Source organism: Ailuropoda melanoleuca, chromosome 1 (genome assembly GCF_002007445.2).
Source record: "Ailuropoda melanoleuca isolate Jingjing chromosome 1, ASM200744v2, whole genome shotgun sequence".
Classification (NCBI taxonomy): Eukaryota; Metazoa; Chordata; class Mammalia; order Carnivora; family Ursidae; genus Ailuropoda; species Ailuropoda melanoleuca.
Genome location: NC_048218.1, coordinates 9,786,319 through 9,813,555, shown reverse-complemented (window position 1 = coordinate 9,813,555; position 27,237 = coordinate 9,786,319). Strand labels below are relative to the sequence as shown.

The 27,237-nt window shown below is 50.1% G+C and overlaps 1 protein-coding gene across 4 annotated transcripts in view; it reads right to left on the bottom strand.

The window, feature by feature from the left end:
- Positions 1–27,237, bottom strand: part of RUNX1 (RUNX family transcription factor 1) — a 256,792-nt gene that overhangs the window by 13,053 nt on the left and 216,502 nt on the right. The window lies entirely within an intron of this gene.

The following is a 27,237-nucleotide window of genomic DNA, read 5'->3' as shown; positions in this document are numbered from 1 at the left end:
TTATTCTTGAAGGGATTGCCTCTGATAAGTCAGGCCATTGAAAAGAACAAAAGGTGACTGAAATTTTAGTATATGCTAGGCATGTGCTAACTTAGCTAGTAGTAGCCTGATGAATAAGACCAGTGGAGTCCCGGCCCCACTGGAGCTTCTAGTCCGATATCAGTGAAGACCCTGGGAGCAGATGATGCTTGGAAAGGTTTCTTCCTATGGCGCTGACCATCATGCTGACAGTCGCTTCATTTATTCATTCACATTGATTAGTTCATTCATTCGTTCGTAGGCCAATGAAGTTACGCACATCCTCATTCATTCATGTTGCCAATGAGCCTTTGCTTTACTGGGGTCACTGTTTTGGGGTCTCAGTAGTGAATGGATAATAGTCCTTGCCTTTAGGGAATTACAGCTAGTGGGGGACCTGTATTCAGGTGGACTGATGGATTATCTGCCTAATACGGAGTTGCAAACAGCTGTTCCCATGTTAGAGATAACCCTCCAGCAGACTAGGGAAAGCACCTAATTTAAATCACAGGTAGATTTAAGGCACTGAATTCTGCCTTTGCCCTGGGCAAGTCACTTATTTTCTCTGATACATAGTTTTCCTACTTCAAATTTTTTTTTTTCAGGGTACATAATGTTTTGATGCAGCCACTTTACTGAGGTTATTTTGTGATGGGTTATTTTCAGCTGTCTGATCATCAAAAAATGGGTAAAACAGAGCTCCCTCTCCCTTCCATTTGAAATGAGGTCAGAGAAGGGGGAAGTTGGGGAAAAGGTAGGGCGGAGGCTAGCGGTGAACTCAGAGGAATCCATGGCATACACCACTCAACAAGAAAGTAGAGTGCTTTCACCTTTTGATGCAGCAATATCAAAAAATCTCCCGAGTGAAAAATGACCCTATCCAATAACTGAAGGCAAGATGTTCTGCTGCTTCCACCTGTAGCTCTGAAATGTAAAGAGCTTGGGGGTCACCACTCCCCTCTCTACAAGAAAAGAGCTGAACAGACTGATAATCCATGACTCTTCTTGGATATGTTAGAGAATTGAGACTGTAGAGCAAACTGCCACCCTGAAATCTTGAGAGGCTGGTGACTATAGAAAATCACACTGAGGTCTGCGTACCAGGATCAGAAGCTGCTGGAGCCATAAACTCGTTGGAACGCTTAACTGGTAATTTTGATAAATTGTTGGAGACTGAGTATAGACTCCTGGGAGCATAAGAAACTTCTAGGGGGCTGCAGTCTTGTGTGTGTGTGTGTGTGTGTGTGTGGTGATTGGGGTGGGGCCACTTTCATGAGATTGGCATCAGGAACTCCTCCAGGTTTCCATGGGATCCAGTTTAGTAACAGTGGGTTACGGCTGAAAGAGACTATTTAGGAAAGAGTTTTTAGGGAAGTCCAAAGACAACAAGGGAGACAAAAACAAGGACATTAGAGGAATTTGAAGCCTCTGGCACCTACAGCTACAGTAAACATGAAGTACAGCCCAACTCCTAGCTGGATGAGCATAACATCTCACACCGAAGGCCTGTGTACGTGACTTCCCATCACGTGATAACATCATGTCCAGCTTTCTTTAAAAAACAAACAAACCAAAAAGCCCCACAAACCCAACAAACTTATTTATTTTAGAGATAGAGAGAGAGAGGGACACACAGAGAGAGAGTGTACGAGCAGGGAGAGGGGTAGAGGGAGAGGGAGGGAAAGCAAGCAGGCTCAATGCTCAGCAGAGCCTGATGTGGGGCTTGATTCCAGGACCCTGAGATCATCACCTGAGCCAAAATGAAGAGCTGGATGCTTAACCAACTGAGCCACTCAGGTGCCCCTCATGTCTAGCTTTCAAATCAGAAATAACAAGGCATGCCAAAAGGTAAGAAAAGCAGTGTGAAGAGATGCAACAAACAGCAGAACCAGACTTAGATATGACATAGATTTTGGAGTTACCACACAGGGAATTTAATTGTGATTAAAGTGTTAAGGGCTCTAATGGAAAAAGAAGACAGCATGCAGGAACAGATGGGTGATGTAAGGAGGGAGATGGAAACTCTCAGATACAAGAGGAAATTCTAGAAATGAAAAACACTATAACAGAGATGAGAAATGCCTTTGGTGGGCTTCTCAATAGATGGGATATGGCTGAGGAAAGAGTCAATGAACTTTAAAATATGTTAATAGAAACTTCCCAAACTAAAAGGTGAAGAGAAAAAAGAAAGAAAAAAACAAAGCAATCAAACAGAAAAACCCCAAACAGAACATCCATGAACTCTGGGACAATTTCAAAAGGTGTAACATATGCACAGTGGAAATATCAGAAGGAAAAAGAAAAGAAAACAGAGTAGAAGAAATATCTGAAGTATTAATGGCCAATAATTTTTCAAAATTAGTGATGGACACCAAACCACAGATCCAAGAAGCTCAGAGAACACCAAAGAAGATAAATACCAAATAATCTACAGAAACACCTTACCTAGAGGGCAATAAGGATAAGAATTACTTCCAACTTCTCCTCAAAAACCATACAAGCAAAAAGTGTAGTAAACATTTCAAGTGTTTAAAGAAAAAAAACCCCACCAGCCTAGAATTCTATATTCTACAAAATTATACCTCAACAATGAAGGAGAAAGAAAAATATTATCTGACAAACAAAATCTGATATAATTTACCCAGCAGAGCTGTCATGCAAGAAATGTTAAAAGGAATTCTTCAAGGAAAGGGAAAATATAGGTCAGAAAATTGAATTGACACAAAGAAAGGAAGTTTCAGAGAAAGAATAAATGAAAGTAAAATCAAGTCTTATTTTTCCTATTCTTAGTTGATCCAAAAGATAACTGTTTAAAATGATAATAGAGGGAATAATGTATTGGGTGATCACGGCATATGGGTAAATGAGATGAATAGCAGGAATGACAGAATGGGAAGGAAAGAGTGGTGTAGTGTTATTTAACGGTGACTTAGATTCACTATACATGTATTTTGCAAACTCTAGGGTAAACACTGAAAACATTTTTTATAAAGGTATAATTGATAGGCTAAGAGAGGAGATAAAACAGAATCATATAAAATGCTCCATTAAAACCAGAGAAGGCAGAAAAAGAGGAGAAAAAAGAACAAGTAAGCAAATAGAAAACAGTTACAAACATGATAGATATGAATTCAACCATATCAATAATCACTTTAAGTATGAATGTTCTAAATGCACCAATTAAAAGACAGGGATTGTCAGAGTGAATTAATAACAAGGCCCAACTATATGTTGTCTACAAGGAACCTACTTGAAATATAACGACTCAGGGTAAAAGTAAAGAGATGTGGTAAGACCATGCTAACACTAACCAAAAGAGTAGCTATATTAATTTAATACAAAACGGACTTCAGAAGAAGGAAAAATTTCAGGGATAAAGACAGGAATTACTTGATGATGAAAGTCAGTTCTCTAAGATGTAACAATACTTAACATGTATGCACCTAACAACAGTGCCAAAAAACATGAGGCAAAAACTGATTTAGAACTACAAGAAGAAATAGAAAAATACATTTAGTTGAAGGCTTCAACACCCTTCTTCCAGTAATTGATGCATCGAATGGGCAGAAAATTAGGGCATTTTGACCTGAGCAGTACTCTCAACAAACTTGATGTCATTAACATTTATAGAAGATTCCATTTAACAACAGCAGAATATACTTTCTTCTCAAGCTCACAGGGAACATTCTCTCAGACAGACCACATTTGGGGCCATAAAACACACCTTAACAAATTTAAAAGATTAGAAATCATACAAAGTATATTCACAGGCCATATGAATTTAAAACTAAAAACAAAAAACTAAAAACAAACTAAAAAAACCCCACCAGCACCAGAAAGTTAGCTAGAACAAATATTTGGAGCTTCAACAACACACCTCCAAGTAACCCACGGGTCCAATAAGAAGTCTCAAGAGAAATTAAAAAACATTTTGAACTAAATGAAAATCCAACTTACCACAATTTGTGGAACGTAGGGAAAGCAGTGCTTACAGGGATATTTATAGCATCGAATGCATATATTAGAAAAGAAGAATGATCCAGAATCAATAATCTAAGCTTCTAGCATAGGAAAGTAGAGGAAAAACAGCAAAATTAACCAAAAGCAAGCAGAAGAAAAGACATAATAAAAATGAGAGTAGAAATCAATGAAATAGAAAGTGACGAAGAAAATCAACAAAACCAAAAGTTGCTCTCTGAAAAGTTTAAAGTATCCTACTTTGGCCCCAGGTTCCCACCAGGCCACACAAAACAGCATGGCCAGAGACCCCTCTTGGTTCTACTCGGCCACCTACCTCTCTGGGGTCTTGAACGCCCACCCTCAAAACCTGGATTCCCAACAGCACCACCATCTTCTCTCCACCCCGGGGCCAGGAGGAGGTTGGCAGCTCTGTGGCGTGGCTATTCTAGTTAGAAGGCCCTTTCTTTGGCTCTTCAGCTGATATCTTTAAAACACGTGACCTTTTGGTAACCTTTCAGAGCCGTTTAAAAACAGAGACCAGACAGTTATGTATGTCATGGGGCCCCGGCGTCTATTTTTAAGAGCCAAACCTGCTTGGTGAACATAGAAACCCTCAGGGCCGTCCTGGTGTTTTTCCCCAGAGGATTTTTTTCCCTCTTTCTGTTTGGAAGACGGCAGGGTAGTTCCCAGGGTGCCCTTCAGATTCACCTCGGTCCTGGGTAGCTGGTGTAATGCCCTCTTGGATGCCTCCAAACGCACAACAGGATATGACTCAGGGCTCAGAGATGTGAGTCAGTTTCCAGGGTGATGTGTCAGGGCGGGCCCCGGTGGTGGCTTGCATCTCCCTGTCTGGGACCCTTGGGAGGGAAGATCTGGGCTCGCAGGTAAAGACAAGACTGCCCCCCGGGGCTCTCCTGCTGCCTTCAGAACCCCAGGCTGCTGTGGCCGCAAGCGCTGGGTCATCCTCTTCTCTGAAAGAGGCATTTCCCTGGAAGTCCCACTGTCCTCCAGAGCCCTTTCCTCCGGCCACCGCAGCAGGGAGTCACAACGCAGCAGGGCACGGCAAGGAGGGCTGGCAGTCACCTAGAGGTGTGCCCAGGTAGCCGACACGGGATTCGCACACTGTTGCTATCAGTGAAACCCCATGATAATGTGAGTCAGCTCCTACCAGCTTTGGATCCTGGAAAAAGCGAGGTTGTGAAACAGCTCTGGTATTTGCCAACCGTTGTCTCTGCCGGCTACAGACATCTTGGTTAGTCATGTACAGCTAAGATGTGTTCATTGTTCCAGCAATTACTCGGAAGGGAAGCATCCAGCACCAAGCCCAGGCAGAGACCTGCCCGGGGATGCTGCGTTTTAAAGGCCTTCAGGGTTTTGAGGGGTCCCGTCCAGGTCGCAGGGCCTGGGAGGTGGCAGGCTACCTGCAGGAGGGAAGGGGGGAGCCGTGTGGCCACGAGTCCCCCATGAAAAGCCTCTGGGACCCATATTCGGAGCCTGGCCCCGGGGAGGCCCCCTGGCTCTGCACTCAGGGCCATCGGGTCGGGGCGCTGGGAATCCAAAAAGCCAGTTCCTTTCGCCAGAGCCGCCCCCAGCCCTGGTGGCTCACCACAGCCCTTTTCCTTTCAAACCTGTTTCCTCATCTCCAAAAATGGGGGCAACCAGCCTCACCTGCCTCACAGGTGTGAGAGTTAATTAATGTTTGTGGAGCCGCTTTGAGAGCACAGATGAAAGGCGCTCTATAAATGCAAAGTGCTGGTCCTCATTAGAGTTACCAGACACTTCCCAGGGGAAACAGTTCAACTTTTGCCATGAGGCCTCTCCCCTCAGCCCCATCAGTCTGAGGCACGTCTGGAAAAAGGCTCTGGACTCAGGCACAGTTGTCTCTGACTAAGGGCCGGGGGGTAAGTCACTGGCTTCTAGAAAAGATGGGTGTGTGGACAAATGCCTCCTGTTCTCCGCTGGCACCGTGTCCCTGGGGCAGAGGGAGAGAAGGCTTCAGTTCCCATGGGGTGGAGGAACCACGGTTTTGAGGGAACAGAAGGCACCTTCTGGTCTTCCCTTGTCCTCCCTTGCAGACAGATTACTGCCGTGGACTTTTTAAACAGACAGCCATCGCAGACGCCCTTCCCGTAAAGATTTTCCGCACTCTCACGTTCTGCGCCTCTGCCCTCCAACGCGCTTTCCAGGCCCACACTGATTCTGCAGGTGGTTGGATGAATTCCTGGAAGGCCAGCCCACTGGCCATGTTCTAATGATTCCACGACTGCCCTGTTAATCTCCTTCCCTTCTTCCATTCTCCTCCCACGAAAATCTCAAAACACGGACGGTAAAGATGGCTTTCAGTTCCCCTCCCCTCATTCTCTAGCCGCTTTGCCCTCTTTGCAGCTCCTGGAAAGGGACAAGCCAGAAATACTGTGTCAACAGCGGGGAAATCTCTGGCAGCCTCTCGCTTGGGATCATGCCCTTGACCTAGAATGAGGACCCTGACTCGCAGGAAGCAAATGACAGACACCTCGAAGGGGGAAGCTACAAGCGGGAGAGGCACAGCATCGCCTGAGATTGCCCACAGCTAAAGAAACGGAATCTTCTGAAGGAACATTCCATGGGGGCAGCATGTGCTCTAAAGAGGGTCGAGCAGGTTGGAGCATCGTTGGCCTGTGGCGCAGAGTGGGAGACCGTCAGAGCCAAACCACGGTCCAGACTGTCGATGGAAGGCCCTGTGCTGATGTGGGGGAGCCCACAGGGCTTCCCAGAGAGACACCAGCGACCTCTCTACTAAGCAGATTCAGGAAGAGCCATCCCTTAGGCAGTTCCTGTTAAGGAACGTGGCCAAGCTTTGCTAGGGTCCTTGTAATGCCTTAGGGGGCAGCAGGCAAGAAAAAAAGGCGTGATGCTAGCTTTGGGGCCTCAAGGGCCGCAGGACGACTGACCCTGGCCCCATGAGCTGTCAGGATTGGAGGAGACGCTCTGGAGCCCAGCTCGGAAAGAGATCTGGCACGCGACAGCTATGCGCCCCGTCATTTTGCGGCCTGGCCCTGGCTTCCCCTGAGGCCACTGCACCCAGCTCTGCAGCCCTCAGCCCTCTGTGTCAGCGTGCCTCCCTCCGGCCAAGACCTGGCCACCGACAGCTCTCTCGTGGGAGACACAGAGGTGGCGGGGGGCGGAGATAGAGGGAGGCCACGCTCCCCACCAGCCCCGTCATGGCTTTCCCAGCTGAAACCCTGGATTCTACTTAAGCACTTCTGTAGGTTTATAGAAAGTTAACTGTTTGGCAGATGTTAGAGTGGCTGAAGCCCTTCCAGCAGCCTCTGTGACCTCCGCTCCCATGTGTCCTGGGCCTGAATGCATCCTTTCTGGATTTTTTGGTCACACCCTTTGGTTTTAAGCAGCAAACTCTGAAGCAGGGCATTCTAATAAAATCTGGAGTCCTACGAAGGGGGAAGCAAGAACGCAACACAATACGACATCGAGAGCGCTGGCAGGGTGTCCGCAAGGATGCTTAGCTAGCCTTCGGTTTGTGTTAACCCAAACATTTTCAGGACTTGGGAACCATGGCCTGGGGCTGTCCCTCAGAGAATCACAAGGGCCCTAGCAAGAGCCTTTGGGAGTTGGACAGATTAGGGCTGAGCCCCTGACTCGCCCTTCACTCGAGGAGTGTTGGGGGCAAGTGACGTCATTCCTTGGAGACTCAGTTTCCCCCCCATCTGTGAGGTGCTAACATGCCCCCGAGCCCTTCCCCAGGGAAAAGGCGGTCTCTCGATGAGCACATGAGAGGTTCCAGCAGGCTGCACGCAGCAGGTGACTAAGAGGAGACGGAAGCCCTTCGTCCCGCTGAGCACCAGCCTCGTTCAGGGGGAGCACCGCAGCCTCTCTGCCGCATCGCGCCCTGCTGGCCAGAGCACCGAAATCCAGAAATCCAAATGCTGAGTTTTGCCAACTGAGGATGCATCGTTGTTCTGGACCTTCCGACGGGGCCTCACGTTGGGTGGCGGCTGCTCTTTCTCGAAGAGCTTCCATTCCCGCGCTCCCCGCTGGAAGGGGAGTAGGGTGAGTTTCCCAAGCTGAAGCGCCTGGCTGCCTTCCATGAACCACTGGCTCGGTGTCTGCTTCAGCCTGCTCCGGTCTTGCTCATGCTCACTGCTGGCCGTGCTGTCCCGCCGTGACTTTCTTCCCCTACCTGCACCCGCTCCTTGTTTTCCTTTCCCACACATCAAGGCGGCAGCAGGAGCCAGGAGGCCAGTGCCCGGGGCGACCGCCCCCTCTGCACCTCCGGGAGCCTCCAAGCATCCGAGCCTCCTGCCTTTGTCCCCAGGCACGAAGACTCACGGTGCACCTGCAGGGAGCAGCAAGCACGCTGGGAATCCGCCGTCCCTTCCCCTCCAAGGCTCTGAGCTTCCATACAGCGACCGGCAAGTCTCTGAATGGACCTAACAATGAACTTCTCCCTCTCGGAGGGCACTGCCATTCCAGTTGGCCGTGGACCCTTTCGTTCTCCCATGGGAATGATGGCAGGCCAAGGACGCGTATTCTCTTCAGGTAAGAGGGTCCTCACGTGCCTGCACTGGAGACAGGAGACCTGTGTGAGTCACGGATTTCCTGTCTTCCGTCGGGGGCCTCGGAGACGCAGCAGGATAGGCCACCGTGAGCTCAGCATCCTCTTCATTCCTAAGACTCAGCACGCTCCCGACCCACCAGCTCCGGCTTCTTTTCCACAGTGTTTGGAGGAGTCGTGTTCACTATACTTCTTAAGCTCAAGGCTTCTCCATTCGTCAACAGTCCCCAAGAAATGGCTCTCTTATGCTTCTCTTTATGTTTCCACAACCGCAAAAGCTCTAGGACACTTGCCATCGGAGCAAGATGGTCAAGAAGAGCCCAGACGGCCTCCTCGCATGGTGGCAGGTGTCCATGCTAGTTTTGGGTTCTTTAGAATAACTGGGTTTCTTTGGCTTGTGAGCTCGGGGGCGGGGGGAGGGAGTCGCTATCCACTTCTCCTGGGTGGGGGGGCGACCCCGTCTTTTGTCTGATGTCTCCGCGGCCGCCTTCTCCCCCACCTTTGCGCGAGCTCCGCACAAGAGGCACTCGTTCCCTTAAGTCTGCAACCGTCTGCACCCCCAAAGGATTGACCTTGATGTGAACTAACTGGAACTGCCATAGATTAGTAACACAGGGCGCCGAGAGGTACTTCCGCAGCATAAAGGAGAGCTTTGAAGATAAGAGCCGCGCACGCTTTCACAAGCTCATCCCTGGTGCTCTGAACAAAGGACATACACTAATAAAGTCAGATTCATCTAGGGGCAATCTACACTCGCAGAGGAATATCACCCCAAACCGATTCAGAAAGGCAAATGGAAATCTGCCGGAATTCTTTTAAACTCCAACACAGATCTCGATTTAAAAAATGACACACACACACACACACACACACACACAAACTCTTGGTAATAAGCAGACCTCTGATGATCTAAAGATCCACAGCTTCATTTATTGACTTAGAGAAAGTAAATGGCATTTCAAATACAACCTTCATACTTTAATAGATGAGGTCACCCTGAGAAAGATGATACTGAGTCCAGCAGTGGGAAACCTCCCTCCAGAGGACTGCTTTGATTTACAAGGTCAAGGAAGGCTTTCTCGGAGAAGCAATAGGTTTTCAGTGACTTGGACTAACATGGAAGAATTAAAAAAAAAAAATTACGAGTAGTGTTCGAGATAGCGGACTAGGAAACTCTTGCTCGACAAAAGGGATGAGATGACGTACGGAGAAGAGAAGTGAGGCGTCAAAACTGATTTACTACCAAGTAGAGATGCCTGAGCGACTCCCCTTTGTTGCCAGCATGGAGTGCCTGCATGGACGACGAGATCCTGTGACGTTCCCAGACTGTTCTGCACAGGGGCTGTTCTCCTCCAGGGGACATTGGGCAATGTCTGGAGATATTTTCGGTTGTCACGACTAGGGTGAGGGCTGCTCCTGGCATCTAGTGGGTGGAGGCCAGGGGTGCTGTTGGACACCCCACAACACACAGAATGGCCCCCTCCCATGGCAGAGAACGATCTGGCCCCAAATGTCAGTGATGCCCGAGGAAGACCCAGCCCAGGCTAGGCACGCAGCCCAGGCACTTGAAACTAAGGGGTGTCGAGGAAACAAGGGGTGTTCTGGGAACCTTTTGGAGCCCTTATGGGAACCAGGGTCGCTGGGGGCCGTGGTCTGCCCGCGTGGCTTCAGCTGTCATGCCGTGCCCGGGGAGAACTCCGTCCCCATGCCAGGATTCAGGATGACTCTTTCTCACAGCCTCACGGCCTGGCACCCAGACTTGAGGCCGGCACGCCACGTCCTGGGTGAGACACAGGTGTGAACGACCAACAAGATCAATCCCGAGCTGACCGTCAGCTTTGCCACCTGGGAAGGGACAGGCTGGTGCTTGCCTTTCCCGAGCTTCCCGGGCATGAGTCACATGTAACTAGATAATGATGTAAGTCACTGTCAACATTTCTAAGGTTTCATTCCAAAGTCTCATGGAATGATAGTGCAGAAAGCAACCTCGGAGACTTCCTGAGCCAGCCCCACCTTGGAGAAGGCCGAAGCCTGGACAGGTGACGGGACAGTCTCTGCTCCCCATGGCGGGCTGGCGATGGAGCAAGGACAGGCCTTCTGGCTCTTAGTAGAGGGCTCTTCCTTACGGTGTGAGGATTGAAGCCTCTACCCCGCCCCCAGCCTAGTTTCCATATACTGACATAACAACAAAAAAAACTGGTCTGAATTTCAAAAAAAAAAAAAAAGAAAAGAAAAAGAAAAGTAAAAGAAAAAAAGAAGTAATTGCCAAGCACGGCACCCAGTGGACACAGGGGAAGGGATCCTTTTTCCTATGTACAGGCCTGAAATTCTGAGCTCTGTGGGGCTGACAGGAAGTCCTTTCCACCCTGAAACTGAGCCCCAACACCCCCAAATCTCAACTGAAAGTTGGTGTCTGTTGCTGTAAATTCACAAATGCCCCAAGTCAAAATCAGGGAGGGAGGGAGGGCAGGCAGCATCTCCCTCTGAGCTCCCCCCCCGCCCCCCTGTGTTGGGGTGGCTGTGGGGAGGAGGCAGGCTTCCACAAACGAGGGGGCAGCAAGGATCCCATCGTTGCCCTGGGTCCGCCTTTCCTTCTAATGGCCTTCAACCGCCAAGTGGCTGCAATGTGCCGATTTTCAACCCTGTTTCTGGAAAGCGCCATACCCTTTTCTGCTCACATCACTTAAAATAATGAGTTAGCCGCGCGTGTATTAGTCTGTCTTTCAAGGGGATTAAATTCACGGTCTCGTTCTGCTCCAGTCTTGCAGGCTTTGGCCTGGCTGTCTGAACTTCCAGATCAGCCGATGAGCACATGCCAGACAGCAATGAAACGCAATTACCTAGGCAAACTTTTGAAGGATTTGAGCCCTGGGGCACCGGCTGTTTATGAAAGACTAAAAGCACCGTTTGTACTGAGCAGGCCCAGTTGCCTCCGTCTTTTGGAGTTCTGGATCCCGCCTGCCACTGGACTCCAGGCAGGATTTCTAGGGGCCAGATAACATCAGGCTTCTGTCCACACCTCTGTACCTCAGGGTCTTTGCTGTTTTTCAGCAAGAAAATGCAAGTACCAACAAAAACCTATTCTAACATCTCCTTTTGTGTTCACTGACTCTCTCGCTCTCATTGGTTTATTATTATTATTATTTTCGTATTGTGTGCCACCCCGAAAAAAAGGCAGCGAGAAATCATCCTATAGCTGTTTGGCTCCGTAATGTCTTTGGAAACGAACACCCTTTCCAATAAACAGGAACTTCCCGTGTTTGAAAAAAACCCAGCAAACCAGTCTCAACAACACGTCCGAAGTACTTTCCCCTTGCCTGGAACAAAAGAGGCTTCGGAGGAACTGAGGGAAGAGGAGGCAAAGAAAGCGAAAGGGAGGGTTGACAAAGAGGGTGACAAATGGCCTCCCTCCACCCCCCACATGGCGCACGTTCTGTTATTTTTTCAGCCGGGGGTGGGGTGGGCCGGCACGGGTGGGTTGGAATGGTCCCTCATCCACCAGCTGAGAACGATAAAGTGACACCACAACTTGAGATGGGAAGGGGGTAACTTGGCCTTTATCGTCTGTCTTAGGCACAGAGAGAAGCCATCGCTGTGGTGGCGGTGAAATGTTTCAGGGCTGGGGGGCCTGAGGCCCCAAAGCCGGGCAGCGGGTCCACTGGGAGAAAGAGGCTTGGTTTCACAGGTGGTCAGGGCCCACCAAGGTCAAGAGCGGATGGATGGAAGGATGGATTTGAGAAGTGCCGGAACCAGGAAGAATGCTTTTAGGGAAGGAGGGGACACCGGGACACACCTGAACAGGGGAAGGGGGGCAGAGCGCAGGTGGGGGGATGAAGTTCTTACTTTGGGGTCCAAATAGCTAATTAAATGTGTAAAACCAGGTTCAGGGATTTGGAAGACAGCCTCAGGTGAGCTCTCCGAGGAGCAAGGCAGGTGGTAAGGAAAGACAGTGACACAAGAGAGTCTGGCCTGGGGGGTGGGGGGGCAGTAAAGAAAAGGGTAGCTCACTAGCATGAGAAAACGGAAGGCTGTAGAAGGTAATGGGGTCAGAAGGTCAAGAAGCACAACACTTCCCATCTTCTTCCTTGTCACAGAAGTGAAGGGAAAGGGGCGGGGATGTTGTCACCTGGGTGGGACCACCGAGGCCCCCTCCCCCAGGCTCCCAGCTGGGCTCTGGGAGGAGAAAGAAGAGTCAGTCACAGAACTAAGAAGCAAGGCTCTGCCCTAGAATTGGTGCTGTGGGAGGAAGGAAATCATTCGGGGCAGAAAATTTTGGAATTGAGATGAAAACGTGTCAATCACCAGTTTTGACCTGCTGTCCCGAGAGCAGGGAAAATCTTCCTCAGTGACTCCCACTCACCCCTTACCCTGGAGATCTGAGCTAGGGTCGTGGGGGTCTGGAGAAGTAGGAGAGACAGTTCCTGCCTGCCTGAGCCTTCAAGGCGAGCCTGTCGCTCTCGGAACCATGTCTGGAGATGGGGAGGAGAGGGTGCAGGTGCTCAGGGCTCGGGGATGCTTGGAAAGCATTTTATCAGTCGGTTTTGAGATTTGGATGATCTCAAAGCACAGAGGGAAAGCTTGGGTCCTCGTTCCCAGGAGCCCATGACAATCAGGGCATCAGCAATGTGCACCCCATCGGGTAATGATGGGGGCAAGGCATGGGGAGATGGTGGAGTCCCAGGCCACAACGATGGGCTCAGGAGGAAAGAAGATGGACCAGCTCGATCATTGGAGGGGAAAAAGATGTCCTCAAGGAGACGGGCAGGAAAGTGCCCTGAAGAGTGGCAGGATGGGGGTGGGGGTGGGTGCTTAGAGGTCAGAAGAGGAGGCAGGTAAGGCAGCAGCTCACAGAGAGCTCAGGGCTCCAGCCTCCCCCCACCCCAACCCCTCGTCCTCTTCAAGGATGGCTCAGGGGAGGGATGGAAACCTCACGGCCAGAGAGAGCCCAAGGCAGGGCTACAGAAGGAGCTAAGAGGCCCGTGGTTAAAGTGATCTCAGTAGGAGCAGAGTTTTGGTTTCTGTATCCGGTTCTCCTTGGCCATCAGATGGCTTGAGGGGGCCACATCTGCTTCCTCAGCCACCATCCTCCCCAGGCCACGAATTCAGACAGAGTGGCCGCAAAGAGGAGGCTTTGCAGTGCTGCCTCCCGCCTCCCAGAAGGCCACGGTCTTAGCAGTGATGCCACCTCCCACGGCCCGGAGTCTTCGCATGTGTTGTCACTCAAGGTCACATGGAAGGGGTTTGAACCCAGGCGGTAGGGAGCCAGAGGTCCCCAGGTTTTCTATCACTCGCTGCTTCCCACGCCTCACTCTGCTGCCTCGGAAAAGGTGTCCTGGGGGAAGCCAGCTGATGTGCGCAGAGAGAAACCGGGGCAGTGGGGTTCACGGTGATTGCTCTGAAGTCCCAGGCCTCAGATAAAAGAAGCAGCCTGCACATTTTCCGCTGCCGTGTCTCTGAGGCTGAAGCTATGAGTCAGCAGTGGGGCTTAGCACTTAAGCTCTGGTTTTCAGTGCTGAAAGGACGGGGGGACTGCCTGTTTGTCGTTGGAGGACAAGCAGAAGGGAGTGACCGCTGGCCCCTCCATGCGTCCCCGCTCAGGTAAGAGTCTTGCTTCCCGAGGAGGCGGAGAGACTCGTTGAGCTACTCAAGCCGCCAAGACGTGACAGTTCCACGAGAGAGGAGTCCCTAGGTGCTAGCGAGGGGCCAACTGTGGGGTCTGGCAGAAAAGGGTGGCTGGATAACTCTGGGAAACTTTTCCTTGATTCTTATCCCAAGGGTTTCGACATTGCGTGGTCCCACGCAATGCAAGTCACTTTGGGGTGGCCTTGACTGAGTACTGGTCACACACAGCCGTCAGCCTTAAGGATGGCTGACCTGGGTCCAGAAGAGGTCCTGCCCCGTGGCTGCCTCGGGTCAGGGTCTCTGGAGGGCTGGCTTTGCAAAGGGTCTGCAGACGTAAGTGCTGGCGGCCCGCAGTGTTGTAACAAGGGACAGGAGGGACAGAGTGGGGACAGAGCAGGGACAGAGCAGTTTGCTGGTTCATCAGCCAATAACACAGAGCTGGGGATATATTCGCCTCTGCTTACTGCCCCAGTCCCTCAAATGTCAGCCATGGAAGGGAAAACAAGAAGAGAAAACCTTTCCTGTACAGACCCCATTTGTGTGGAAAAAAGCTCGGATTTTGGCCCTGGTATGGGGGCTACCCCCCACACATCCCCTTGCTTCTCTGCTGCGTGGCTCAACCCCCCTGGTGACTGTGAATTTATTCTCCTTCAGGCCCCAAGCTGCTTGTTTTGCAGTGGGGAATTCTCCTTCATAAGAGGGCTACTGTTGGTATTGTTTGTTTGTTTTTAATTTCCAAAAATAAGGAAAAGTTTATAAAATGGGGGGGGCAGCGAAAGTGGGGGGGAAGGAGAGGGCAAGGGAGGCAGCTGACCCCAGCATTTCCCAGTCTCGCCTTGGCTTCTCGCTGGCCCCCAGGTCCCCCCCTCTCTGTTCTGAACGTGAAAAATAAGCAGCCCGAGCCGCCTTGACTGGAGATGTGTCTAACAAGGCCCTCATTGTCTCAGACAGGTGTGAGATTGGACTTGATCTGAGGCCAACACCTCCAGTACCGGAGCCAGCTCCGTGAGCTGAAAACATGCACCAGCCCTCCAGTAATACCACTGCAGCCAGCCAGAGTCTCAACAATTTAAGGCTTAACACACACAACATAAATCAGTGGAGGATGGACCAGCCGACCAGCAGCTTCTTGGGCGGATGCCTGCAGACTGTCTGCAGATCAGACCCTGCCTGTTTGGGTTATTTGAGACCTTTTTTTTTTTTTTTGGTAATATAAAGATGAGAAACTGGGTGGAGCAGTGTGCAGGGTGTTTGCCCTATCTTGTTCCAACAGCCCCTCTTTCACATAAGTGCTGTTTTGCAGGGACTGCTAGGGAAGGCTCACTGCGCCGTATCCAAATACTAGGAATGTGTTCAAGCTGGGGAGGATGGGCAGGAGAGCTAAGCGTGTGCATATTGGAGCCGGCTGTGTGACCTGCGGCAAGTCCCTTAACCTCTCTGGGCTCCCAGTGCCTCCTCTGTCTAATGAGAGGGCCGGCCCTCTCATTCAGGTCCAGCTTTCTAGGATTCAATCGTCCCCATGGTCAGAAGTTCAAAGTCGCTGTAAAAACTGCCCAAATCAGGGGAAATCACGGCCGTTGGGGGAGAGTTTGCAATACCAGGGGGTGCTGTGTTTCTGAGTGGATCTGTTCCTCTGAGGCAGAAAAGGCCATTTCACAGCATCTCCTTCATTGCCTCCACCTCGGGTCCGTTCTTTAGAAACTCGTGGTCCTCAGACCACCGAGGCCAGCCATGAGAGTCACGCGAGGCCTGGAGCTCAAGTCCCTGGGGCCTTGGTCAAGACACGTCAAAACCGCGCACCGTGGGAGGCGAAGATGGGAGGACAAGTCCACGTCGCACGGCCTCAAGTTCTCACTTCTCTTGATTAACCCCTAACTAAGTTCTACGTAGAAGAGGTGACTACGGTCTTAGCAACAGAAGCGAGCCCAGAAGCCAACCTCGATACAACGCCTCTGACCCAGGGGCATTCGGTTTCTGCCCTTGAAGATCCTGGGGTTGCTTTGGCCTTGCTGTCCGTGACCCTGACTCTGAAATCACGGCAACGCTTATCACAGGGACGCCTGTCTCTGACTCTAGTTTCCTCGTCCGCACGGCCACGCACTACTCAGGGAGTAAATGCAGAAGTTGGCAGCGGGGTCCTGAACAGGGACTGTCACTCAGCACCAGCCCCCAGGCTCCAGCCTCCCCTCCCCGCCCCCCCTCGCGGCCTCGCTCCATTCCCACAGCTGTGGCTGCCCGGCCCCGCCCTGCCACACTCGCACACCTGTCTGCGGGCCTCATTTTGGCCCGCCAGCCCAGGCCGCCAGCAGGCTTTCAAGGCCCGGGCCTGTGGGCGGAATCGGCCCAGGGAGGTATTTACTTAAAATCACACAGGAAGGTGAAACTCGGTTCAAAGAAATCCTTTTGTAGATGGTTCATTAAAAATGCCAAAGAGGCTGACCATTCACATTCTCTGAATGTGTCCAATTCATGCAAGTAGGGGATGGGTCGGGGTTCATCTCTGGCTGCTGCCCGCGTGGGCCCTGTGGTCAGGGAGTGCCCGGTCAGCCTCTCTGCAGCTGTTTGCTGGCCCCCAGGGAGCAGGGCTGAGGAGGACAGAGGGTGGCCTTGAGATGGGTATTCTCTCCTTGCCTTTTTGAAAACCCCCTACTCCGAAAGCGTGGAATTCAGCATTTTGAAAATGGAGGCACACAAGCACACGATACAGAAGCCATCATGGGGCCTGAATCTCTTTGAGGAGACAGCATACTTCTAGAAAAAGGCCGTGGAAGGCTGAGCACGGGGCCATGTCCTAATGCACGTTCCATACTGACAGCAGAGACTATATTCTGTGGCCACCTCTGACGCAGAGGTGGGACGGACCAGTGGCGCGAACACTGGACCAGGAGTCCCAAGACCAGGAGTTCAGGTCTGCCTCCAACTGGGCCAGTGCCTGTACTTCCCCGGGGCCTCGGGGGTCTCATGAGGAAAACACAGGGCTTTGAGCAATCATGTGTAAGGTCCCTTTCAACTCTCACAGTTCACCATTCCCATTTGATCTTGCCGAGCAGTGGTCACGGGTTCTCCTGTTGGAGTTCCCCAAGGAAGTGGAACCCGACTGAGGACACTACTAAAACCACTGCAGGGCGACTGTCCTCCTGCGGAATGAGGTGTGGCTCAGCTGACAGGACGCACGGACGGACTGTAACACCCTGGTGAGACTTCACTGCCACCCACGCGGGTACAATACTAGCAGTAAGAGTAAAACGAATAACATCGAGCATGTATTTAGTGTCTGAAGTGTACCAGGCTCTATGCTAAGTACTTGAAGAAAATACATCTCCATCCTCGCAGCAAGGTCCTGAGGGAAGAGGACAAAAGCCATGCAATGCTCACTGCGTGCCAGGCGTCCAGTGCATACACGTATGAGCTCACGCAGGCTTACTGCTTTCCAGTGAGTCAGGTGCTATTCTTATCATGCCCATTTTACAGATGGGGAGCAGTGGCGCGAAGGATTTCAGTGATTTTCCCAAGGTCATCTAACTACCTGAGTGGCCAACCTGGGATCTGAATTCCTAAGTCCGTACCCATTACCCACCATAGAGATTTAGTGTTAATTGATAGATCCCAGATTCTGCTTTTCTCAGAAATGCACCCTGGGGGCTCCCATGTTTTCCCTGAGTCCCCTCTGATGATAAGGTGGGAGGAACAGGTGTATCCTGACTGATGGGATGGATGGACAGAACTGGCGTTCTGTCTTGACATGTCCCGGCTGCTGTGTCTCCCTCTGAGGGAGCCATGACTGACCAGGGAGGAAGTTCGAAAATGAAGAGAAATCCCTTACAGATCCTCTAATGTATCCCCCCCACACACTTACCCCCTCCCCCAAGGCGTGAAAGAATCAAATGAGGAATTCGGGAAGAGATTCTGGAATAAGAGTAACAAGATTTCCTCTCCCTTCCACCTGAATTGGCCATCTGTAATTTTGCACAAATTCAATTTTAAAGTCATGCTTTGTAATTTGTGGAAAATCATATTAAATTAAACAGATCCACGTCTGGGCAATGACTTCTCTCATTTAGTAACATATGGTGCCTCAGAAAGCCCGATCCCACAGCAAAAATATCACCAAAAAAAGCGGGGTGGGGGGGTGGCCTTTTAATCACAGGCAACAGAGTAGAGGTGTTCTCGGACATCCCTGCTGGCTTCCCTGAGAATGTGAGGCGTGGCCGTTAATCTCCAGGACCTGCAGCGTCCAGAATTACAGAACCTGAGCATTTGAGACCACGTCACTAATTGCTTCTATGAGCCGGGGGGACCGGGATTGGCGGTAAAGGGAAACAGCGGACCTGGTCACGTGGCGGCTCCGCGCCCGCACAGGCGCAGCAGGCAGGACCCTCAGGGCCACACCGTGCGCCTCGTGGGGGTGGCAGGCAGTGGGGACTGCAGGAACCAACAACATCCGTCCTCTCTGTAACTGTGAGCTCGCACTATTTTGTTCTTGTCTTTGGTAAACGTGGGAACCAGGCATCGTCTTTGTCATGATTCACTTCGGTGACTTCTCCAGTCACAGCCCCAGTAGAGACACCATCACAAGCAAAACCGAGGCGGGGGAGGGGGGGAATAACGGCTCGTGTCAAACACTTGTGCTTTCGCCCCGCAGACAGCAGCCCTCTTAGACCAGCAGCAGAAGCACGGCTGCAAACTCAGGCAATGACAGTTCTACATAGCAGGCAATTTACAGCCCTGTACGATGAAGATTAACAGACCCCGAGAGAAGCGATCTTAAATAAACCACTTAATGGGCAGAAATGCCAAGTCGAGCCCTTGAGCTTGTGCTGACTTTTACAGATATTTTAATAACTTTATCATGTAATTTGCCATCTGATCTTGCAGAGAGATGCGCTAATGGAGTGCGAGTGGCCACCCAGCGCAGCAACCCCATGAGACTTCATAAAACCACCATGTTCGCTTCCCTCATATGACCTGCGACTCCAAAAAGCGCAGTCACGAGCCAGATTATTTCCTCCTCCCTTTTCATCTTGAGATGTCCTTTAACCCTCCATACTCCTGCAAGGAAGTGTGCATACATAGCTCTCCCAAAGATGAAGGAAGACCTGGCACAGCGTAAGCGCGCTGGGTCTTGGATGTGGCCTTGGGATGACTCAGATGGAACACATAAAGCTTGTAAGTGAAGAGACATCCTCTGCGGGAATCAGCAAGTTATAGATCTGGGTGACTTAACTGTCCCGGATGGATGAGCTGCTCACACCCGGGGTGGTGCCGACTCACAGCCCTTCCCTAGGGATGCTCTGCCTTTACCACATCACTGGCGACCACACCACTGGCGACCACGCCCAAACCCCGGAGCTGAAGGATCGCAATGCCTCCTCCCCTGTCCCCCCAGCAGGACTGAGCTCACCACCCCAGTGGCCCAAACCTCGTTAACCACACTGATCACACTGACTTACGGACGGGGAGCCTCGGCGACGTTGGGTGGAAGAACCAAGATGGCGTACAGCCACCAGCACTATGTCCCTTTGCGGTGTGCGTTTTAAAGCTTAGGTTTCGTGGCCACCCAGTAGCCGTTGGGTGACACGGGATGCCCTGGACAGTCCTCTACCACCTCCTCCCCTCTCTCGTTCACACTCCCTCCAGTTGGAAAAACAGGGGCTTCCGTCTGAAGGAGAGTCACCTGTATGGCAGGAGTAGTGAGCTCTTGCTTAGATCGCAGTTGGGAGATGTTTTTCAAAATCTTGAAACGGTATTGGGAATTCTAGACCCTAAATATGACCCTAAGACGTGGTGGATAACGATGGTGCCCAGGACTGTGGCACTTGAGCCTGTGTCTGGAGGAAATGACTGTCTTTCCTGCCCAACGTGTGGTCCTCATGACTCATTCAGGGACCTGGTGCCGTGAGACGGTTTGGTCTTGAAACTGATTTCTTTTAAACATAAATGTTAATATTCCATGACACGTAGGACGGCGGAACCGGCTAAATACTCAGTCTGAAGACTGTCCGTAGCTCGATAATTAAAAATCAACTGGATAAGAAGTACTACCTTTCTTTTTCTTTCCTGTCAATCCTCAGGTGTGCACAAAGAAACAGAAAATAAACACGATTGGCCAATGTTTGTTTTTAGGGTGAGTTCTGTACTATTTTTTAAAATTATTTTGTTTTATTTACTGTGGTTGGTAACTGAATCTCTGGTATCCAAACATAAAATGTTCTGCCAGAAAGAGATTATGGAAGAAAGGTCTATGGAAAGAAACTGGGTTTGTCAGTGAAGATTTTATTTACAGGCGTTTTGCAATCCCTACCTTTAATCTCCATAACAATTAGGCTGTTTTATTGCTTTGGAGGCCATTGTTCAATACTAAGAAAGCTGCTGTGGGGCTAAGGCTTTGAACATAAAATGCAAGATATAAGACAAATACGCACGGAGGTGGCCTTCTGAGAAGCTCCGTGCCCCTGTACACTTTCCCCTAAAGGTCTGGCGGTGATGCCCTGAGGGCCAGGGAGAAATAAGGGAAGCCAGAAGTCCATATAGTCCCTCAGCATTATTTAAATCATACATGTGGACTTCTACAGAGCCCTTAAATAACTTAATGACGGGGGCCTGCATTTCCGTTCCCTGACGGTGAGGAAAAATAACGCAAATGAGTAAAACCAACTCGGTTTTGGGGAACCTCCCCTTGCAAGAAAGCCCAGGAGCTTTCTAACCGGGGCCTTGCGTTCCTACCAGCACGCACGGTCTGTTCCTCCTTTGGTGTCAACTTTTGGTAAACTTTGACACGACTTCGTGGCTGTAGTCAAAGTTTCTTTTTTAAATATCCAAATTCGAAAGGCTATCTTCGGGTGATTTGTAAATTTGGGATTATGAGGTATGCAAAGTGAATCACCAGCCTTTCAAAACGGGTGTCTGGTCAACAATGCCTTGCCTTAAAGCCATTTTTAAAAAAGGCAGCTTGTCCAAATGCGACAGTGATATGCCTAGCTCCGGGGAGGTCAAATTCTTGAGTCCATCCCAACTGGCTGGCTGTGGTCTTCCTGTCATTTTCTGTGCCTCTGCTTACTACCGTGCACCATGTCATGAGCTGTTGGGGGCGAGGGGGGAAGGCACCCGGGCCTCCTGTCTGCTGGTCTGCTTTGCTCCCATGACACAGGGCAGAGCCCCCTTTCCCTATCGAGCACTGCTGGCCCTCTGGCCCCATCTGCCATAGATGCTCTAAAACATGTTAAGAAATATCCGATCTCACTTAAGAAAAAAAAAATCATACATTTTCCTGTCTGGGAAATAAAAGGACCATGATAGCAAGTTCCGGCAACGGTGAAGGGTGGGTAGCGAGAAGAGGTGACCGAGGCATTTAGCATGAGACACCGAGCCCATATGGACCTGCCCATGATATCTGTTCTGGGGTGGGGGACAGAGAAGAATTATTTCTAGACTCCTCCACTGCCTCCTCTCCTTTCCACCCTGGTATAATTGCTAAAATGGTGGCCCCTCCAAAAAGGTGTGTCCGTGTTCTGACCCGTGGAACTGTGAATGTGATCTTATTTGGAGAAACGATCTGCAGACGCGATTGAGTGAGATGAAGTGAGATTCTTCTGGTTTATCTGGGGGGGGGGGCTAAATCCAACGGCAAGTGTCCTTAGAAGAGACAGAAGAGGGGATGCCATGGGCACAAAGGCCAGGCAGAGATGGAAGCAGAGATGGGAATGACGCAGCCATGAGCCAGGGAACGTCTGGCGGTGCCCAAGGGTGGAAGAGGCAAGGAAAGATACTTCCCTAGGGCCTTCAGAGGGACCACGGCCCTGCCAGCACCTGGATTTTGGCCTCTGGCCTTTAGAACGTGCATCATAAATTTCCGTGGTTTTAAGCTATCAAGTTACAGCAGCCACTGGAAACGAATACACTTGGTTTGGTGATGCTGAGCTTACCAGCTAACTGACAGTTTTAAGTGCTATCCACGGGCCGGCGCTATGGCTCGCCGCTTTGTGGTTCACGGTGGTCCTAGGACCTCCAAGTGTAACTGTTACTCCCCTTTTGCAGATGGAGAAACCGAGGCTTTAAGGAACTACTGCAATACATGGTGTGGGCCAGCTTTGGGCCACGGTGGCCTGCCTGTGGAGCCCTCACTCTCAGCCACTCTGCGCTATCTTTCTTGGACATTAGGTTTCCAGCTTCGCTTTCCTGCTGATTAACTGATGCTCTCACGCAAGTGCTCCAACTACAGTCTTATTAAAAACTTACTCTTCCGCACAAAACCCTTTGTCAGTGTGTGTGAACCCTTCTTTCTTGTAATTAGGAAAGATGCCCACAAGGCATTACCAACATGCTGGGGAAAACACGGTCCGGTCACCTTGAACGACACCCAGTCCCGCTAACACGTGGTTGCTGATGACTGCAGTGCTGACAGCACGCCGGGTGGTGGCTCCTTTGAAGGGCCGGGTTATTAAGTACTTCGCTGTGCGGGGCTTGCAGATACAGGGCAGTACTCGAGCAGAGCTGTTCAAGGGAGCTCTGTGCTGGTAGCGAGGCCTCTCCGTAAACAGAGCGCGGGGAGCAAACGTCAGGTGGCTTCCGCTCCAAGCGCCGTTAAGTAACGCACAGGAGCGAGTGGAAAGAGGGGTGATAGACACAGTGCGGCCACATCAGACTCAAGCCACAAAGGCACCAGGACGCAAAGGCTCTAGGGCCTTTTTTTTTTTTAAGGAGAAAACAAAGGCTTCGCTTTCTTCCCATCCTACTTTCTCCTTTTCCGAATGTCTGCGACGCCATTCATTAGTATGAGCTTTTCACACTTTCCTTAAACCTACAGTTTACATGGCATCAGCCCAGAACACAGAAAACATGAACTGAGTTCTCAATTCCTGCCCTGGGAGTGCTTCTAGCTCTGTTAAGTCAAACCCCTCCGCCTGCTTGGGAGAAGAGGGGACAGGACATGGAGGTGACACCCCTCAGCTGGCTCCCACCCCATGTGTCAGCTCTTCATGGCACAACCATGCCACCATCTTCCTTTTCCCTCCCTTCCTTTCCTCTTGCATTTATTTAGTGTTATTTATTCATGGGGACACCTGATCCAGGCTTGATTTCAATAGTATAAGATTCTGTTGTCAATCTTGAAAGTCTCTCAAATTCTACCACACCTAGATGAGAGGTATTTTTAAATCATTCACTTTTTGTGTTCACAGCATGCCTTCTAAGTTGATTCCTAGCAATGTGACTATTTTGCTTTGTCATGTGACCATTAAAAGAGCACTGATAGATTTATATGCGCAAATTTCTGGTGTCTGACGGTAGCCTCAAATTCCTACTTTGATTTTGAACTTCTAGAAGAAGAAGGAAGGGGAGAGAGACAGAGACAGAGACAAAGAGACAGAGAAGAAGGAGAAGAAAAGAGAAGTGCTAGGCAGTTTGATATTTCACCCACAAGACTGGAGAGGGGATTTCTCTGTCCTCCTACACGGAAGTGGAAAGACTTTTCCCCTTTTGTCAAAGCAGCTAGTAAACACTGACATAAGTAACCCTGAATAATAGCAGAGGAACGAAGTCAATTCATACCTCAGAAAGTGTCACAGACAACAGTACCAGAGAACATAGCCTTTCCAAAGTAACTGTAACCTTTGGCTAAAATCACAAAAAATGTTTGGAATACTAAAAATCAGGAGGTGAATCTGAGATATCTGGGTCTCTATACTCCCTGACCATACTTTCAACTCTCAAAGCGAGGCTCTTCAAGGATGATCAGAGGTTGCCTGGATTTGGACGTTAAGGAGGCGCTGGTCCCAGTGGACCCCAAGAGAGACTCTTCCTTGCAGGAAGGCCAGGCTGTGGCCCCAGGAAAGCAGACAGACGGTATCTGGGAAGCTGTCCTCCTCCCCGTTGTCCTTCATTCCCTTGCACTAGAGATGCATTATTCTGAGTTAAGTTCTCTTTTGTTCCCAACTTGAAAAACAAATGTACATGTCCCCTCCCCCCACGCCCATCAGAAAAGACAGCTTATCGAGGTGCCCACCACAGAGTCTGGCCTTAAGGTTCTCATTATTAACAACATCTAAGGATGATAGACTACATTCAATACAGGCCCGTCAAGGGAATGCCCAGCCCAAAACTTCTCCCATCTCCCCTTTGAGGATTGGGGTTCTTCTTGACGCTGGTCAGCCCTGGGTCTAATCAATCCTTGACCCCAGAGAACCTGCCACCCCATCAGCCCTGGCTCTGTAGCCAGAAAGGTCTGGGTTTGAGTCCAAGTCTGTCACTTACGCTTTTAGGGACGCTGGACAATTGTTAATCTGAAGTTCAGCTGCTCTGTCTCTAAACCACACCCCAGAATTGTGGTGAGAGCGAATAATGGATACAGAAGNCCCATCAGCCCTGGCTCTGTAGCCAGAAAGGTCTGGGTTTGAGTCCAAGTCTGTCACTTACGCTTTTAGGGATGCTGGACAATTGTTAGCCTCTGAAGTTCAGCTACTCTGTCTCTAAACCACACCCCAGAATTGTGGTGAGAGCGGAATAATGGATACAGAAANGGATACAGAAGGCTGACCTGTGCCAAAAGCTATCATAACCAGTCCAGTTAAAGAGTTAAACGTCACATCTTGACGATTATGGCAACGCACACAAGAACAACAAAACTGGCCTCTTTGTCCAGTTTTCTGCACCAGCAGATACAAGTCTGTCTCCATCTCTCCAGAAAGAAGGGGGTTATGCAGCCTTACATGTGGTTCATCATTTTTGGTATATCAGCAGTCAAATTCTTAAAATTACTTGCTGGGGCTGCCTGGAGCCACCTCTAAGGGAGTGTGTGCGACCGATCCAACACCCACGGCTTCATCTCACTAGAATCTGTGCTGTCCCATCTTCCAAAAGGACATGTGTCCGTGTTCCTTCCCATGACTGAACGAGAATTCTAAAACCCGCCTGCAGAAGTTCCTGACGATGTCTTCACTAATCATGCAGCCATGACAAAATGGCTTTCTATTCACTTTTAAGAGCTGGTGAAGGAGGAAGTTGAAATTAACCTCAGCCCTTTTAATAGTTAAAACCTCAACAAATAAACAGCGGTTTGGTGGCATGGCAACCTGCCCCCCTCTTCCCTTACCCTGCTTCAGATCATTTGAGATGCCTATTTTGAGTGATTCTCAAGCACATCTGATTCTAGATACAAAGAGGCGTTATTCTAGATTTGTGATTTCCTACTGACAGAGTTAAAGGGGCGGGTGTAACTCCCCGGGTGAAGCCCCAGCGCCTCGGTCAACCCCCGATCCCTCCAAGCCCCCAGCCTCGGATGGTTCCCGAGGCTGAAAACATAGTTAATTGGCCTATTTAAAAAAATCTATTTCTTCCTGTTTCAGTCTTGGTAGTTTATAGGTTAAGCACACGTCTGTACCGCACTGCTGTAGAACGGCTGTGACTACCTTTGGGATATTTTTCGTACAACGATGGCTGCCATTTCAAAGAGAGCCATAAACACATGCTGGATTTTTATATAAAGCATCTTCTTACATATAATATGGAGTCTCTAAAGCTAAGCCAGGAAAATCACCATTTTCCTACTTGTCAAGAACAAAATGAAGGTTCTGGCTGAAAGAGACTTTACCATTATCCCTGTTAACTTTCTAATTTCAGGGNGCTTTCTCCCAAATACACCAAAGACGAGTCCGTGGAGGAGAGAGCCCTCTAACATGAAGCTTTAGGCTTCTGTTTGGAGATAAAGGGGCCATCCTATGGACGGGCCACTTAACAGCTGTGTGCGTGGCATCTGACGGGAAGCCTTCTCTGGGAACTTTCCACTCAAATAACAGAACCTCCCCCAGACACATAAACTAGGAGAGCTCGTGGCATGAGCCATCAAACTCTGTGCAAGAGAGCATGCTTGTCTTTCCAGAGCCCCGCATGTGCTAACCCCCAAAGCAAGCGACTGGTCCGGAAACCTTAAAAAACTCCTGATGAGCACACATCCCAAGGTAGGACTTGCACGGGGAAAACGCCTGGGGAGGCTAATTTCTGCGGTCCCAGAGGGCAAGTAGCATGTCCCTGGCTGGCCACCTGCCCTCTCCCCCAGATGTGTTGCTTATCTCTCCCTTTGAGTTAGACAAGCCTGCTACTTGGAGAAAGAATCCTACTGTGACTGTATTGTACACAGCTGTGTCCTGTGTCTCACGCAGAGAAAATGACTACATTTCGGAAATTCGAAATGGTATCACAGAGCAAATAATCATTGACGTCAGCGGTTTCTACAGTGCAAATGAACTCTGTGTATTATCTAATTTGGCACCGTGTGTTTTGTGCAATTATTGTATTTTACAGTGTTTTTGCAATTGCCTGCTAACCCCAGGTATGTGTGTATGGGGGGGGGGAGTTCATCTGCATTCTTTACTGATTGTCAATTTATTTATTATAAATAATACCTTTGATGTGCTGGCATCCAGACGTTCCTAGTACTTCTTTATGTTTTTAAAAGAGCATATATTAGATACAAATGCCACAAATAATCTGAAGGCAACGAGAACTTCAAATGTCCTGACTTTCACCTTGCTTGGGTTGTCTGTGTGGGTGTGTGTGTGTGTGTGTGTGTGCACGTGTGTTCAAGCCTACTGGGTAGGTAGGAAAACAACACAGCCAAAGCTAACTCTTAAAAAATTCAAGATATTATCTACATATAGATATATCTCTCTCCACAGGCCAGGCACTAGTGCCTCTCCATCTAGGGATCTTGTTACAATGCAGACCCGACTCAGGAGGTCTGGGGCAGGCCAGAGGCAGGGCTGTCTAACACACTTCCAGGCTGCTGGTCAGAGGACCACCCTTTGAGCAAGGAGGAGAAGCCAGGACTGGTCTGGGGGGCGGCGTATGGCCCGAGGGCGAGGCGGGAAGTGGGCTCCCTCCAGGTACTTACCCTGCATCTGACTCTGAGGCTGAGGGTTAAAGGCAGTGGAGTGGTTCAAGGAGGCCCGAGGGTTGGGTGTGGGGGCTGGGTGGTGTGGGCTGACCCTCATGGCTGTTCGCCGCAGCTGCTCCAGTTCACTGAGCCGCTCGGAAAAGGACAAGCTCCCGGGCTTGGTCTGATCATCTAGTTTCTGACGATGTCCTATTGTGGG